Genomic DNA, 16424 nt, shown 5'->3' with positions numbered 1-16424 from the left:
CACAGTTGCATTTTTGACTCTGCTCAGCTTTTGACCTTGTCATTGGTAGTGTCTTTGCATCTTTCATCTGTTCTGAGTGAGGATGATGAGGCTGTACCTGTTTTACTATTTGCAGTTTCTAAGAGGATCAGGCTACTTTGTTTTTCTTTAGTAATGATCGACCCGTATTAATTTGGTTTTAAATCATCGTAAGAGGGAAGTATCATTTATTCATTAAATTCGAGCAAAGAACTTGAGCATTGATAGTTACCTGTATTGTGGAGGTATGAATGTTCTGGGATTAAGGTACAAAATGTCTTTTACAGTGAGTTGTTGGACGACTTTTCCTTCTTCAGTTCTCAGTTGACTGGTTAAGAATGCTTTTTGTCCCACCTCCCCCCAGCCGTTTCCTACCTGCTTTGTTGCTAGAACCAGCTGGTGCAAGTTGTTTCCTTGTAATTATCAGTTTGCTGCTTTAGCAGTTCTTGGGATACTATGCAGAAAAGAAGTGGTGTTACCAGGACCAGTCAAAACTGATGCTAAGTATTAGACAGAGAGAGCATGGGAAGTGTGGATGATGATAACTTGCTATTTATCACCTGACCTGAATTGTTGCACAGTATTGCTGCTTTTTGCTTGGGATGCAGGAGGAGAACATGCTGCCATTTATCTATAGTCTTATCTAAAAACCCTCTCTGTTTTATTCTGCTTTCTAAAATGACTTTGAAAAATACATCATCCAGTTCCAGCAAAGAGGAAGCCACCTAGTTGTTTGTTGGTTGTACCATTGGGAAGATGCATAGTTGAAGTGGAAACACAGATGTGCTTGCTTTGTACCCCCATAAGAAAAACTGATCAGGCAGTATATGGAAGAAGCTATGTACTTGAATTCCTCACTGGACACTGTGCACAGTAATCTCTTGACAAACTTCATACCAGTGTAAAAGTTCTTTCTGTTGTGCAGGCATTTTCCCTCTGCCTCAAAACAACATGAGTGCATTCACTATGGTGTCTTTAGCATTATACACTTACCTGTTTTCTCTTTGCTAACTTAGCATGATTAAAATGCACTTTCTAAATAAATCCCTCAAAGGTATTTCACTCTTAAAAAAAAAAAAAACCAAACCAACCATAAATGACTACTACATGTTTTCCATTCGGTGTAAATCAGCTTGAAGCTGCATGCTTTTTGCAGGCTTCTGATGGGGAGGTGGTTCACGTGAAGAGAAGCACTTACTGAGAAATTTCTTTTTTGTTTTGAGCTGAAAAGATGCTACACCAGTGTGGAAGGTCATGTTTTGTTTACTGGGAGGGAGACAGAATGATGTTTCTCAGATTGCTTTATGGAGCTGTGTTGGGGCTTGGACTGTTATATTGTATCTGTTTGCAGGAGACTATTGCTTCTATACAATCAGTCGGAACACAGACTTCTTTGGGTTTTCCTTCCTGTAAGCCAGTGAAAGTGCTTAATGCACCTATATGCACATATGTATACACATATAAATATAAAAAAACCCTTTTCTACATGGGCAGAGTATTTATCTAGTATTGTAATCCCTCTCCTCTTAACATGAAATGCATATGTTAATTTGCTGGAATATTTTATGAAAATTCCTGTTGAACTTGTTAGGTATCTGTTACAGCTCATAATTAAAAGTAGTAACCTCTTACTGTCCAGCAAGTTTGTTTTTTATCCAAATGCTGTCTTGATGTATCATGATTGTTTTTACAGTGCAATTAGATTTTTTTTTTTTTTTTTTTTTTTTTTTTGTCTGTTATGGTAGAAGACTTTTGACAAGGGTGGTGGCTCTTAGCAAGAGGTCAACGAGACTGAAGTTGTTGACCAACCTGACTGTTGCAGGAAAAGAAGAGCATGCCTTTTGGGTACCTCGTTATGGTCACTGCTTGTTCAGAAAAGGATTTGTTGGTGCTTCTTTTCATGTCCTGTCAGTGTAAGAACCACCAAAATGTTCAAAGCAGATTAATAGTGACTTGTGGCTCCTTGAGCTGCCACTTTTTTGTAACTGCTTTATCTTGGATTGTGAGGTCAGAGAGGGAAGTCCAGCAGAAACCCAGAGAAATGTTTAGGGGATTGGAGCATATGAGAAAAGAGGCTGAGGGAAGGAAGAAGGCTGGGGTTGAGAGGCAGGTCTAATTCCCAAATCATAATGCAGGTGTAGCAGAGGAGGTGGAGATAAATAGTTCTCAGATGTGCACACCAAAAGGACAGGGGGCAATTGTTGCAATAAGAGAGATTTTTTTTTTTAATTGGACATAAGGAGAAAAAACTGCAGTGAGAGAGGTTAAGTGCTGGAAGTCACTCAGAGAGGTTGTGGAAACTCTGACCTTGGAGATTTTCAGAACTCAGCTGGCCAAGGCCCTGAGCAACCTGGTCTAACTTGGAAACTAGCCCTTTTATAAGCAGGAGGTTGGACTAGTTCACCTCCCGAGGTCCCTTCCAAATGACTCTGGCTTAATTTACACAGTTCATAAGACGCCTTTGTGGGGTGTGTATGGTCCTGTTTCTTCACTCATTTCTACTGCACTCCTCCAGGGAAATATGGATACATAACTGTAGGAGAGAAATCCCTGACATGAGAAAGACTTTGTATGCTTGTTATCTGAGTTACTTGAGAAGGTCCTGTCAGACAACTGGTCTTTCAAATGACTGCCAAACTTTACAAGGAAACTTAACTCATCTGTGATTTGTCACTACTTTCTTGATTAAAAAGACCCAAATAAAATTTTAAATAGATACTAAATATCAGTGGGAATGTGTTCCCGTAACTCTTAGCAACTGTATGTGACAAGGTAGTGTAGTACATAACTTTTTGGAATGTTCTGCTGTGGGGTGAAGACTCTGCAATGAGGTCAAGTTTCAGCTCTCATTTAATGCACATTTATCCTCTCCTCCACCCTTATGATGTAGTCTTATAGCCTGTTACTATTTTTTGTTGATGGCCAACACCTTCTGAATACTTCATTAATGGAAGATTTAGTATGAGTGCCTGTTGTTTAAGCAGACCATTTTATGACAATTTATGGTTGACTATGTGATCACTGCATAACACAAAGACTGGGCAACCTTAGATGGAAGATAGAAGTAGCATCAGTCAACACAAGACAATTTTCCATTTTCACCTTGAAGTAGCAAACATTTATTTTAAAGGATTGGTGAAATTTTAATTGCCTCTCTGCATTAGCTAGTCCAATTAATTGGTTTGCCTGTTACTATCTTTGCTCAAAGATCAGATCACCATTTTAAGAAGCCAGAATAAATAGTACAGCCAGTTTTAGGCATTTTCCCCAGCTTGAAGAAATACTGTATTTAAGCTAAGGGATTTTTATTTTCTGCCACTTTGAATAATCAGTGACTCTTGTGTTTCAGTTAAAAACAAAAAGAAAAAAACCCAAACAAAACAAGCAGGATGCCTACTACAATGCTGTTTGGAAGTCAAGAAATGTGGTTGGGAGCTAAGAACTTGTTAGCCCTGCTCAATCACACACTTATTTGTGTATTCTCAGTGTATCAAGGATCAATGGTAAAAGGACCATGCTCCCTTACATCACAGTTGTCAGCGCCTTGGTTCTCAGTGCCACCATTCTCTTATTAAGCACATTAGGTAGCTAGTAAGGGGAGAAAGCAGGGAGCTGTGGGTGCCCCTCGGTCCTCTGCGCTCCATGGATCTTCTGTGTGTCACCATAGAATTGCCCAACTCTACAACTACTTCTGCGTACAAGTGCGAGTGTGAACGTAACCGATTTTATAAGCATGCGTAAGATGTTTGAAATTATTATTCCATGTTATTGGATTAAAAGCAGTACAGATTTTTGAAGTGTTTCCTTAGACACTCATTTAAGTGCTTTCTGACATTGAAGAGAGCTATTGAATGTTTTGAACCATTGATAATGGGTTTTACCTCCTTGTAAAAGTGAGTTAAAAATATATCTAGTGTTTTTTAGGCAAACTGTCATCAAAACTTATCATCATCATTATGTGGTTAAGGTTATTGTATTGTAGGTTCATAACTGGGCTTTTCCTGAATGGAAAAATTGCTTCTAAAAAGCTGATGGCCAAACAGAGCAAATACATATGTTGAGTAGTTACGTTTGTGGAGTGCAGCCAATACCAATGTGTGGAAAGAATTGCATAAGTCTTAGGAGATACTGGAAAGATCTGGTCACTAATGAACTATAAAAGATTTTCAGAAATTCCTGGTACTGTTTTTAAATTTTCTATTGCTTTCTGTGACAGATTTAAGGATACAGATGCCAAAAATCTGTGGATAAAAGCTGTTATGCATTATCCAGAGCATTACGGTACCATTTATTTAACTACACAGTTAAACAAAGAAAAGCAACTTCTTCAAAATTTCATTTTAAAGGATTAATATATATATATGAACATGAAGAGGGAAGAAAAGAGCTTAGTTGTACTGTCCTTGAGTCAATAAAAAACCCAGCGTGATCAACCTTCTTTTACTGACCTGGAGAAATAATTGTTAAGCTTTCAAAATATCGATCTTTACGACTGAACAACAGAATACCAAAGGAATTATTCTTTTCTGTCACATACCATGTAGTAAAAGATAACTGGGTAGCTGAAATGGGTGAAATAAACTTTATTGCCTCTCACTCCTTGGATCAAAAAGGAAATTGCAGTGTCCCTGTTCCTAAAAAGCTGTCAAATCCCCTTGGATGGGCCTTTGCATTGCTTTGAAATGCAGGAGGTGTTGTCAAGGGGGTAGTTCAAAGTCATAAGACGGGGTAGTGTGAATTGTTGAAGGTAAGAGCTTCTCCTCCTCTCTTCAGACCTTTTAAAAAGTCTTAGATTGCCATTCACCTCTGGTGAGTGCATTTCCTCTAAGTGGTAATCTCCTGTCAGCTATCTAATAGATACATGGCTGTTGGTGAAAGGACTTTTCAGACAAAAAGAAAGTGAATTAAATCTGGTAATCATGACACTGTAAGAAAGCACACTGATATCTATCATCCTGTTGGTTCTTCCCCAGCTCCTCGAAGTCTTGGTGCAATTCCCAGCACACATTTGTCTCGCCTGTTCTGAAAAGCCTCCAGGGACTGATGCTGTGGGCAGCTCTAGGTGACCTGTTCTGGTCCTTACACCTGGGGTGGGGGTTTGTCTTTGGTTTTTTCCATTGTTCCACTTCCCTCAACCACCGCCTCCCCACAGTTTCCTAATAACCAGTCTAAATTTCTTTTTATCATCGTTTTAAGCCAACTGTACTGTCTGTCCCTTGTGAATAGGGAGGATGATACGCTCTCATCCTCTTTGCGGAAACCTTTCAGATGTTTAAATCTTTTGTCATGCTTCCTTCTTTTCTTTATAGACTATTGATCTAATGACAGATGGAGGTCTATCTGAGTCTAAAAAATAAGGATATCTGTGAACCCATGGGTGTGTTCCGTAGGAAATACGTAGCAGAAGCAGTTGGGAGAAAGTACATGTACACTTTCTTCCTGTTTATCACTCTAACCTTGATTTAGGTGGCTTTAACCCCTAATGCTCAATTAATGATGTGTAATGCTGAATAACACATAACTAGACAGTGAAGAATTACTTAAACTGGCTGGCAGCAGTAGTTAGCTACAGTTACTGGTTTATTCTTGCCGGTCAGGTCCAAGCACTGCCTGTGGGTGAACTGGAAACGTGGGCTTGCTTTGCCATAGCTGGGTTTTGTGACTCGAATGTGCGCCCAGCCCGGACCCAAGCACCTCTTGATGCCTGGGTCAGTCTCCACAGAATCTGTGACGAAACACTCCTCTGCTTGAGCCGGAGCAGGAGATTTGAATCTGGCCTCCCTTGAAGGCTGCTGTTCTCCATTTTATGGAGTGCAAAGGGCAAAGAGAGGCCTTTCTCCTGTTTTGGTTCCAGAGGGCCTGCTGGTTCCGGTAAATGCCCCCATCCAAGATCCAGAAGTGGTGCTGGAGAGCCAGGGTTGAGGGTTTGTGGCTTTATGGTTTCTTTTAGAAGTATATTAATGAGGTGAACTGTGCACTCTGCTTACAGAATTTCTAGATGGCATTGCCTGAAAGCATTCCTGTTAAGGAAATAAAAAACAGCTTTTTAACGAAAGCTTTTTGATTAAGCAAGAGCTTAAGATATTCTTAAGCTTCCTTCTTCAAGCCTGATGAGCTCATATATGTGCATCCACTGAAGAATGTTTTCTGTGCAGTGTCTTTGCAGAATCTGCCACTGATTGTGTAAAGCCGCATGGTTGGTATTTCAACAGTTTTATACTGTTGTATTTTTACTCTTCTTTTTTACACACACCTTTAAAATAAACTTGCCTATGTTTTAGAAGAGGTTGCTAGATGATGCTTTCTAGCACAAGTCGGAAAACACACAATTTTAGGAGTTTCTATTTACTGGTCCACAGTAGCAAGTGACTTAAAGGTGTTGTGTGTGACCAGTCTCGGGGCTGTGCTAGTACAGGAATTGCTAAGTTATAAAACTTCTGGCTATGGGAGGAAGTGATCCCCTGCTCTCAATGTTGTTTGGTTACTGTGGGTTGATGGATGCTGAGGAAAGGTCTGTCCTACCATAAAAAATGAGACTCCCAGGAAACAGTCTCTGAACTATTACTGGGACTTCTCCTCACCTTGACACCTACAACTGAGACGTGTCTTGTAAATAATGACCATATGTGCAATAATCAGCATGTAGCTTTATCTTATTTGGGATCTATAGTCAATAGTATAATAGAAATAAGAAATACTACTAAGAAGGGAGGGGTTTTCCGTGAGGAATGTTATGGAAAAGCAGTAAGAAAAAAGGACTCGTATTCAAGTGTTGTGACAAAATAAATGGTCTCTGTAAACTTACAGGCATACTGCTCATCTGCTGATCCACCCTTAAGCTACAACATGGAAGTGCACGTAGGTAGAAAAGGGAGAGTTGGAAGATTGCTGCAGTATTTGAAATTGCAATATTGCTGAAGTATTTCAGTAATAACAAGGACCAGATCACCTTGTTTGTAGCTAGTTAGTTAACCTTTTAGTAATTTTTAAGTCACCCTGCCCTTAACTCCAGTTGTCTTCCTTCAAGAACATCAGCCAAAAATACACTCAATGGATGTATCTCCCTTCCACAACTCCTCACCTACAGAGGAGGTGCTTGGTGACCACGCAAAATTAGCTTGCATTTCAGACTGGAGTTTATGTTGGTGTGTATGAGCTCTGAAACAAATCTTGGCTTGAGCTGGCCTGGTCACACTACATTTGTTAGTCTGGTGGCAATTTATAACTGTTAAATTGAAGCAACCTTTTATGTTCTCTGTGTACTTTGTTCAGCTGGTAGCTGTTCCTGAGAAAGAGGGGGGTATAAGGCCTTCGTATATATGGGAGTTTGAGGTGATGACTTAACTGGGGAGAAAACTGAGAAGAAAAATGGCTGGCCTGTATTAGCTTCTCCTAGCAGAAACAGGATTTGACATCAGTAGATGAGGCTTTATTGTGAAGCACAAGAGGATATAGGGATGACAGCTTAACCCCAGCCTCTCTTGGTGAAGATTCATTGGGATTTCTCCTTGCTGAATGCCACAGCACTTTGCATGATGCTCAGGAAATACTGTTGTATTATTTACCATTTTTTCACTTGTGCTCTTCTGAGTGTAATAATGAGCTTCAAACTGAAGAGGGGAATAAAAACAAAACTGTGAATAATACATGAAGAGCTTCTGATGGCTGCCAGTGATGCAACTTGCTTTGATGCCTTGTTCAAACACTGGTCGAGACATAGCTGAAGTCCTGATCCCATCTCCAGTCCCTTTTCCCTTCAGTGTGGGTGAACCCACACACCTGCCCGTGCAACTGAAAACCTGCTCAGTTGGGTTTGTGGTGGCCTCTACTGGTGCTCCTCTGCAAAGGAAAGGAATCACGAGCTCTGCCATTCAAGTTTGCTCCCTCGGAATCCTAATAGTCCAGAAAATCTCTGCTTTGTAAGTGAAGTCGGGGGGGGGGGGGGGAGAATGAAAAAAAAGCCCTTCTAGGGCATCTGCTGCCATGGGGACCCCTTCAAATCAAGACCTACCACCAAGAGTATAGCTCTCAAAGCTGCACGCGTTCCTCTGCTGAGCATTATGGTTTAGTTGCCTCCATGAGCAGATGTGGCCTGGAAGAAACTCATCCTGAGCCTCAAAGCACACCACAGCTCCTGCTGGCTTTGGCTGTGGGCTGCAGCTGCAGGCTGGTTGGGGTCGGGCAGCCGGGCGTGCTTGGGGTGCTGTGCCCCATGTTCTCCTTGGTGAGGCTTGCTTGCTTCAGTTCGGGGGTATCTGCAGTCTGGTTTAACCTCTTCCTGCCCTTCCAGAATAATTCAATCCCACAAGTAGTTCAAGCTATTTAGAAACCTTCTAGCTGTCATGGATGAAATAAAATGGTTAAAATCAAGAGAGGCCTTGAGCTGTTAGTGGGAAGCCTCGTGTTTATCGCTGAGAGGATGCTTTGAATTGATGTAGGTAGCAGGGCTCCAGAGAAAGCACATCAGCGGGTTTGCATGCCAGGGAGAGCATGGAGAGTGTTTGCATGGTGGGGAGAAGCTGGAGCTGGGGTGAGAGACGTCACGGAGAGGAGTCGGTGTCTAAGGTTGTGCCTCCATGCTTTTCAGCTGAAGAGCGAGGCATTGCTCTGAACAGCAAAAGGCCTTCTTGCTTCAGGTTTAAATGACTCTTCACGTGCTTTTAAACACCAAACGCCTGTTTGTAAAACCCTTTTGCCAGTAAATTGTCACTGGGGGAGAGGGGATCTGTGGGTGGTTCGTCCATCAGGTGGGTCAGACGTTCTCATATTGGTCTGTGAACTCATCTGCTGGGTTTCCAGCTGTGCTTACCTAGCTCATGAGAACGGCGGCCTGATGCAGAGGGTCAGGCTGTTGGAAATCATGACCCCAAATCACCCGGTTTGTTTTTAAATTGTGTGCTTTGGGTTCATCGATTTTGACTGTTTGTGAATTGTTAAAGGTTATGTTCTTAGGCTTTTTCTCAGAAAACATGGAGGCTGGAAAACTTGGTTTTGTTTTGGTTTGGTTTTTAAACAGCTTACATCTGAGGTTTAACAGTTGAGAAGCTGAAGCCCTGATAAAAGCACTGAATATCATGAGACTTGAAATAAAATCATGAGATGGCAGTGTTGCTTCTAGCAGCTGATCTTTTTGGCAGTGCTTCATTTTCTAGGTCTCTGTGCAAATGCTTTTTGCTTGCTAAAAGCCCTATATTGACAAATTACAGCCAAGACTAAATGCACGATTATTTCCACTACCTAACCTGTTTATCACTTCTGTGTTGCTTCTGGATTTGCCAGCTGAAGTTCTCACAGGCACAAATTAGTGCACTTGTTTTCCTGGCAATGCATAGATTTTTGAATATGGTTAAATATGCTTAAATTAATCTGACATCAGGAGATGTGGGTAGTGAGAACATGTTTCTATGTTACCAGCTAACTTTAGCCTTGTAGCTGAGGAGGCTTTTTCTACCTAACAGTGCTGGTGGCAGGAGGGAGCTCACAGAAGAGCCCTTTGGAGACAGCAGCCGGAGTCAGGCATGCCCTGGCAGTGCTGGCTGTCGAGGGAGCCTGAAGGGACTGGCCTCTTGACTGATGCACTTCAACTTAATCCAACCCGTTTCAACCAGAAGGGCATCGTTGGCCTAACAGCAACCAGGGAGCTTGCCCTGACAAGTTCAAGTGATCCTTCAACTCCTTCTGGCTGCTTCTCTGCTTAGCTTTTAGCCTGAGCCTATTCAGGCATGCTGTGGAGGAGGACATTGCCAGTGGGTGTGGGGGTATCCTTGATCTGGAGCAAGTATGCTACGTCAGGCTAATTCAGGCAGTGCTTTATAAGCTTGTGTTTAAGTGTTTGAGATTGAAATGTTTAAGACCCTGCCTCCTTGGGCTTGCCAGGTACATCAAAACTCAGCTAACACTTGCTGCCAGAGAGGTTTCTGTGAAGCCGATGTCACATGTCGCTTGCTTATCGTAGTAACACCACAATGCTTCCATATCGAGCTTAAAAGAGGTGTCAGAATACTTATGCAGCCCTTTAACTAGGATCCAGTCCCAAGCAAGAACTTTCTTTGTGGATTGAAGGGTAACTACACCTTTTGCGTACTTGTTTTTCCCCAGGGCTTTTCTTCTCCCCCAAAGCTTTCCTGCAGTTAGTGTACTCAAAGGGTGACGTTCTGTTGCTTTCAGCCAGAATAATGCTTGCTCTCGCTAAACTTGAATAACACTCATGCCCTTTGAGCAGGGGGAAGGCAGAAGCATTTCCTGGCTAGACAGTAAACCAAGCTGGCACAGGGATTAGCTTTTAAACAGGTTGCTTGCTGTGTGGGCAGCCTTCTCCATGGACTGCAAGGGTGGGAGTTTAACTTTAGTATGTGACTTTTTTTGCATAGAAATCAACAGTCTTCATGCAAATGTGTGCATGAGAATAAGGCCTGGGGTTTGTTATTGGCTCTTGACTGAAGCTAAGTGCGGTGGTAGCAGCTGCTTCAGAGCTACAGTAAACTCAGGTGACTGAGCTGGACTTTGCATGATGTGGTAGTGGCCTCTTGGTCCCTTGTAGTGCTGTAATACTGTGGAAGCAATGAAATGTGGTCTAAGAGTGTGAACGCAGGAGGAACAATTACAAAAATGGTGGGTTAAAATAGAGCATTGAGATGTAAAAATACTCTTTCCTAGAAAGGGCCTTCGTACCATTTAGAAAGGAAATAAAGGCGGCACCTATGTTCATCTGCCAGGATCCCCAGTGCACATTGACTTGGCTTCAGTAATTTTTAAGAGAATTCAACTTTAAGTGCTCCCAAATGAAAAAATAGGAATTGAACTAACTTAAAGAAGGACTTTTCTCCGTTTGAAATACACAGCTAATAAAAGGAAAAATCCTTATAGATACTGAGTTGCAGATACCTGCCTGTGTCTTGTTTTGAGGCTTTTTTGTGTCAACTGAAATCTGTGCACTGCTGTTGGTCAAGCTCTGCAGCATCTGTCACAGTGAGGGTTAATTTTGGAAGGCTGTAACTTACAGGTAGGAAAGGATTCAGGATTTCAGGGAAAATTTCAGTGGTAAGTTCCAAGTACCCACTAGCTTCTTTAATATAGCAATTCCAAATCCTCAGGGAGCATGAGGGGAAAGAGCTTCAAAAAATGGCCATACGCACATGATCTTTCTAAATGGCATCTGCTTTTGTCATTCTCTGAGTCAGAATTCTGGGCTAGATCGTTATTGCACTGACACAGCTGGGCATCATTACTTATATTTTTAAGCAACGCGAAATTCCTGTTCCCGTGTTCCCACAAATATCATGTTATAGATGTTTTTTCTCTGGGTATACATATGGACGTGTGTATTTCCTGGGGGATGGATGCACTCTCATAGTGCTTATCTTCCCATGCTATTATTTCAAGACTACTTGATGGCTGCAAAAGATAATTCCCTGAACAGGAAGATGTCAGGTCTAGCTTCTTTCAAAGCTTGTCTCTGGCACACTTCTCCTTAGTTGAGAGGAGGTTTCTTGTTGTGTGATGTGGGGCTGAGGAACCTGAAGGGGACAGCAGAATGTTTTTTTGCTCCACATAGAAGAAGAAAATTTTCTCCACCCAATTGCTCCACCTACTTTTTTCAGTTAGGTATTTGCATCAAGCTATAAGGATATAATCTATACTGCAGACTCGATATAATCTCCATGAAAACTTTCTGAGTTGTCTTATACAGAGTACCTTCAATGATAGGTTTGTTAAAACTTCGTCACCTTGTTCTCAGAAATGTCAAGTGAGAATTTTCATCTTGATTTTCTTAAGTGGATTAGCTTTGGCATAGCTGCTATGCTACTCAGTCTTCAAGGTCCCTTCAAGGTTGCAGTGTCATAACGGCATTAGCAATATTACTCTCAAAATGCACCTACTAGCAGTCTTCAGTATTAATAATAAAATGAAGTGAATCCAGGTAGAAAAACTTTACAGGGAGTTTGATCTTCTGTCACAGTGTAGAAACGTTTAGCTGATGTGCAACTTTTTGTATTTTAAAAGTGATGGAATTTGGGTTTTTTAGCAAATGTCCTGTTTCAGAAACTGTTGCAGCTGGTTGGCTATCAATGTGTCTAGTTCAGTTAGTTTTGGAACCAAAATTCTAGTTCAAGGTTTTAAAGAGCCAAGACACAACAATATTAAGGTGGGACCCTCTAATAACTTAGGGCATTTATGGACAAACAGGTGGAGGCGGGGAGTGAAATCCTGTGCTCAGGACAGATGATTGGGAGCCTGACTTGGCTTCTCCTCATGGGTTCGTGAACACCTCGAATTTATGTGTCAGTCTCCTCAAAGCTGAGGATGGATAACACTCAATTCACTGATGAAAATGAGTTTTGAGTTGATGTTCTTTTAGATGTGCAACTTCCACAAACCAGTAGTACAGTGTCTGTCAGACTGTTTCAGGTAACAGTTGACAGTGTTGCAGAGAGTAGATTAAACAAAGTTTACAGCTCACTTTGAAAATTAATAAAATTATTGTAGTTTTCACACAGATGTCGGCTGTTGCAAGCCCACTTTGGGATTACAGCATTATGATTCAGAGATGCCATCGTATCTCCTCCAGTGCTGTTTATCCATCTGTGCTGTCAGTTTTCTTCTGACTCTGCACAGGGATGAAAGGGAAAGACAAAAGTCTAGACCTGATGATTGGCTCTATCATTCTTATACTTCAAAGGCTATTGCTTGCTCTTGTCATCTCCTGCACTATTTATGTTGTATGTAAATCATCTGATCCACGTTGTGGTCCTAATAATTCTCAAGCTATTTGCCAGAGCTGCTTATCAGTGTCCTTGCTGTCATGGAAACAGATTGTTCCCAGTTTCATAGGAAGAATATTTTCTTTTTCTGTGACAGCTTTAGTTATGATGCATCAGAAATTGAGAGGCCAGGCATCGTTCTCTACAACCAGGTGCTCTTGGAAGAGTGGAGAAGTAAAGGATGGGTGATGCTACTTAACATGTGTTGTTTGTTCTATTTGGAAAATCAAGTAAAAGAAGGGGGGGATGGGTATTCTATCATATTTGCTGTTTTCTGTTAAGGGAAGTGCTGCCCAAAAGTCTTGCTGCAACACATCATTTTGAAAAATGAATGACTGCCATTGTCTTTCCCCCATCCTTTGCATCTTCATGACAGTATGACTAGTGTGTTCCCATTGACTTTTTCTCTGACAACATTGAGTGGTCGCTACTTATTTAAGCCACATTTGACCTTTGCATCCTTGTGAACAAGAAGCGATGAGGGGAAAAAAATAACCCCTTTCGTAATTGCGGTATCCTATACCATACACTAGTGGGATTTTGTAATGATATATGGTGGTACGATGCCGACTTTTGCCTGCTCTGAGCTAATCTGCTGCTGGATTCTTACTAAGTATGTTCCCAAAAGCTCAAAAATTGATTAAATAATTTTTCCTTTTTAATGCGTGTGAACAAACAAGGTATTCTGACACCAGCTTGGTCTGGATATGAATCCTTACTCAAACAACTCTGTTGACTTTCATTGTGCATTTTTTTGCAAGCACTTTCTGGTTCTTTATAGTGCTGCTGGGTGCATGTGGAAAGAGCTCCCTGCCTGGAAAAGTGATGCTTAGCTAAACATTCCTTTCGAGTGCTCCTAGTATCAGGCTGGCCATGATCTCAAACATCTGATTGAAGTCTCAGATTTTGATAAAATATGCCCTGATTTCACTATTGCTTTATCCTTTTAGTCGAGGGATATTCCCTCCCATCTGTTTCTTTTGTTCAGCTCCTGCAACTTGTCTACATAGAGAATTCAGTCTAGGATTACAGCAGTCTGCTTGCTTCGTTTCTGACATGCCTAGCACAGGAGTAGCCTTCTCCCTAATTGAGCCTGTAGGTGCTAATGCAGTAATACTTTTGCTGATTGTGACAGCTTACAGCATATGGTTGTTTTTCAGCAGAACAAGAATACCCTCAACACAACAGGGCTGCAGGGTGGGCAAGGTACCCTCAACAGGTCGGTTGCATTTCTGCATTTCACCACGTGGAGCAAACTTGCATCAAAATGGCTGTGGATTCCTCTCCATGCTACCTTTAGTCGATTCTTATTCTGCTGTTGCTGAGTATCTGTGGTCTAGGTTTTACCTGTCAGCAAAGTTGTAGTGGTGTTTGATTTCAGATTTAGTGGGACCCACTGTCGTTAGACTGAGGAAAAGGAAGAGAGAACAGAGGAGATGAGGCTCATTTTGACTTACTGGGCTCACAAACCAGTTCACTGAGTGACAAGTGAAGTAGGCAGAGGAAAATGAGCTCCCTTGCTTCCACTCTGTCTCCCCCTTTCAATAGTTTGGACCTTGAAGGTACACTGTTTTAAGCATATCTAAATTAATTGCTTAATTTTTCATCCTGATGTTTAAACTTGGCAGGAAATGCTCCAGAAAGAAGCATTTTAATTTCTTTGACATTGAGGGTTTTAATGTAAAGAAGAGGCTTCTAATGAGAACAGAAAATTTGCAAACAAATCATTAAATTACATACTAGATAATGATTTGTGCCTGTCTCGTACTACAGCAGTTGTGAAGGTACAGTTGTGAACCTTGATACTGGATGTGGAAATGAAAATGAACTCTCTTTGTGGTCTTCGTGTGATTTACAGGCAATGAAACTTGATGGTGGAACAAAAGAAGAGAAAGCTATCAAAAATACCCTTTTGTCTAACAGCATAAGCAAGTGAGAGGTGTCCAGTGCTGTGCTTGCATGGCGTGTGCTGCGGTTCTCAGCCATCCCATTTTGAGGTGGATCAGGTGCAGTGTTCAACAGACGCTTCGGAGTGCTAAGTAGTTGGGGGCGAGCGGGTGAAACACTGGCTGACTTGTGTTGGCAGATGGGAATTCAGGGATTCATTAGTCATGCTGTAGTCTCATGTTTTGCAGTGTGTCGTGATGAAAAGAGAGAAAAGAGTTGCCTTTCGATAGCTGAAGAGGGCTTTTAAATACTGCAGGCTGAAGGCTGCTGTGCTTGAATGATGTTGTCTTCTATAGCAGTTGATCATCGAGATACTAGTGTTGCAGATCAGGGAGACATATGTGATGGGATTAGGATTACCAGGTTCTGTTAATTATGGAAAGTGGACTGCTGGACCTTATTTTGGAATAAGCAGAGAAGGGTTCAAAGAGATGCTCTCTTAAATGCATTTTCTGTAGGTAGGAGGACCTTTTTCAACTACAGCATAATCATATAATACTACAGTTCTCATCTGACCAAATTAGGGTCTGTTCCAGTAAAAATCAGTCAACTGGCAGATAAACACAATTTTTATTCAAAGCATCTTACTTAATGGTACCTTTATGATACCTAAATTTGGGTTCTACATCTATCTAATGTTGCTCTCTCCCCAGGAGGCTGTAGCGTGCCTACTTACGAGAAGCTTTGCCTTGCCATTCTTCAGTGATTCACTTTTTGCGTGGAAATTGGGTCTAGACCTGTGCTATCTGTCAAAGTAGTATAGGATGTGTGAGGCACGCTGTCCTGGTCACATCATTTTAATTTTAGATCGCAGGAGGGAGGAGGAAGACAAACAAGTCTTTGCAGCCACCTACATCTTCAGTATTGAAGTCACAAATGTCTAAAAGGGTGTTAGTAGAAATGATTAGCAATGAAATCATCCATGTAAGTTAATAGATGGGTAAATACACAATGAAGTGGAAGATGCCATAAAATTAATAGTTTGAGAGACATGAATATTTGTAACCTTGGTAATGTCTGTGGCAAAACAAAGTACTCTTGAATAAATTAGAATGACAATGAGAGGAGTAAGCATATGAAAAGTTTGAGTAAGCATATGAAAAGTTTGAAGTATGTTCTGTCAAAATTGGGCAACATTTCTTAATCGGGCATATCTCAGAGGTACACTTCTGCCTGAGCAAACACGGACAAGCCTTGTGAAACAGTCCATCCAAGAGGAAACCGAGTTAATGGGTACCAGGGCATTTTGCGCCGGTTGCTTGGTAGAGGAGTGCAAAAGTCCTCCATGCCAGCGAGACCAGTTTAAAGGGACTAACTGCTGGCAGACCGAGGGCTAGAGCCCCCCAAGCTCAGTTCCACCCCTTCTCCTACTGAAGTGTAGGTAAACAGAGAGGTTTAAAGTAAGTGTTCTTCAGTGTAGTAAGTGCAGTTTCACCAAAGTCTTCCCACGTCTTGGGTGCCTCCTAAAACATTAAATGTTGTACTTTCCCCATGCTCTTTTCTGTCCCTGTTGCTCTGCAAGCATTGGAAATTTTTCACGTTAGCAGTCAGCAATTACACTTTGGGTTGTAGTGCTGGTCACATAATACCCTTCTGGCTCTTAAAAGAAGGGACATAAACTGCCCTTTTTTGGACAGTTCAGGTAAGCACAATATTTGGAGGTGATCCCAGCCTGTGTTGTTCTCAAATTAAGGGGAC

The 16424-nt window shown here is 41.5% G+C and overlaps 1 protein-coding gene across 2 annotated transcripts in view; it reads left to right on the top strand.

The window, feature by feature from the left end:
- Positions 1–16424, top strand: part of GPM6B (glycoprotein M6B) — a 113335-nt gene that overhangs the window by 27217 nt on the left and 69694 nt on the right. The window contains exon 1 of one of the 2 annotated variants that reach the window (XM_075057539.1): positions 10073–10081. The exons of the other annotated variant lie outside the window; for it this stretch is intronic. The gene's annotated coding sequence lies outside the window, so the exon portion shown is untranslated. Of the gene's footprint in view, positions 1–10072; positions 10082–16424 lie in introns of those variants that run through there. 2 annotated transcript variants of the gene reach the window in all.

The sequence above is a fragment of the Buteo buteo genome, chromosome 25 (genome assembly GCF_964188355.1).
Source record: "Buteo buteo chromosome 25, bButBut1.hap1.1, whole genome shotgun sequence".
NCBI classification, from domain to species: domain Eukaryota; kingdom Metazoa; phylum Chordata; class Aves; order Accipitriformes; family Accipitridae; genus Buteo; species Buteo buteo.
The sequence above is the reverse complement of the archived record's forward strand: the minus strand, read 5'-3'. Positions and strand labels throughout refer to the sequence as shown.